Raw genomic sequence first — 1747 nt, forward strand, 5'->3', positions numbered from 1 at the left:
AAAACAACTTGTCTCACCACTAAGGATAATAACAGAGGTTTGGATACACGTCTTCTGCAGAAAATGTGAAAGGCGCGGCTGTGCGGCTTTCACATTTTCTGCAGAAGACGTGTATCCAAACCTCTGTTATTAACCTTAGTGGTGAGACAAGTTGTTTTACATGCTGGTTTGTGAGTGTGCCATGATACCTTTCTACTGTTTCCCTTTACATCAGAGCCCCCCCACCTTTTACATCAGAGTTCCTCTTTACATCAGGAGCCCCTTCACATCAGAGTCCCCCTCTTTCACATGAAAGCCCCCCTTTTTCACATCAGGGGTCCCTTCCAATTAACGGAATGACGCTCTGTGAAATTTTCAAGGCACCCCTGAGGAAGCCAGAAGGCACCCTGACTATGAAAGGCTGCACTGCTATAATCATTATCACTGCTCAGGGAACAGGAGCGCGATTGATTAGAGCAGTGTCCAGGGTGTGTGTGTTCCTATTCTTCCTTTCACCTTCTCTTATACCTACAGAACAGGAAGTGAAGGGAAATCAGCCCCGTGGGACGCAAGTGGCAAAAAACAGCTTTAAACCAATCCATACGCCATCCAAAATGGAAATTAAGTTTTGTCTGTAGATTTACTTTAAGGCACAGTGCAGACCTTGGCGATCCGGGACACGTGTGCACAATTACGCACATCGATTGCCGAGCCCCCATTCATTTCAATGGGGTACACACGCGCAGCAATTGCAGAAAAAAAGGTACATGTAAATTTTTTTGCCAATACACAACGTGCAGCTGTTTCGTGTTCCGATTCACCAGTGGAATGGCACCAGGAAACCACACGATCTGCCCGGCGCGACTGGGGTGCCATTGGAAAACAATGGCACCCACAGCGCGATCATCGGTGATGAGCGACTCCGTGACCGCGCGATATCATGCAGGATTGCCGCACGGTCACAGATCTCCCAGGTGTGCACCGGCCCTAAGTAAAATGAACAATGACCGGCAGAACCTACAAACAGTAACCAAAAGCTTTAATAAGTAAAGATTTCATCTTCTGCCTGAAGAAAACAGACCTCATATGATATCATTCGGCTTTTATTGATTATGGTCACTGATCTGCGAGCACGTCATTATGTTTTTTTGGTTCTATTGTCTTTCTTTAATATCACAGGATTTCCTTTAATTGAAGTATATGAATGTTCTTCCTTTTATTTCATTTCTCCATCGTTCTCTCTCTCTCTCCGTTGCCGACATGAAAATAACAGAGTTGTAAAAAGTGTTACTATTATGACTTGATATATCAATTTAATTTTGCAATGACATTTTCAATCACCGAGATAAGATCCTGAGGGAAATCTCCGCTATTCTGTGTCAGGCGGTGATCTATGTGGAGAATTATGTAGGATTCGGAAAATTGTCTTTTCAAAGAGCTCAAAACCGACCTCAAAGGAGGGAGCTTTTTTTTATTTCCTCAGAAGGTCTTTGGCCTCATGTATGGAAATCTCTAAAATAACTGTCTGCATTGCTAAAAAATAAAACATATTCTAAACAAATTCCCTAGTACCCAAAAATGTTAGCTAGACCTGATTTTTTTTTCTTTAAAGAGATAGTCTAACACAGGGATAGGCAACCTCGACACTCCAGCTGTAGCAAAACTACAAATTCAATCATGCCTTTGCCTCTGGGAGTCATGTCTGTGTCAGAGTCTTGCAATGCAGTGACGTCACAACAGGGGGGGGGGGGGGGGAGACCCTCGGGGG

This window comes from Nanorana parkeri, unplaced genomic scaffold (assembly GCF_000935625.1).
Source record: "Nanorana parkeri isolate BGI_ZX_2015 unplaced genomic scaffold, ASM93562v1 scaffold721, whole genome shotgun sequence".
NCBI classification, from domain to species: Eukaryota; Metazoa; Chordata; class Amphibia; order Anura; family Dicroglossidae; genus Nanorana; species Nanorana parkeri.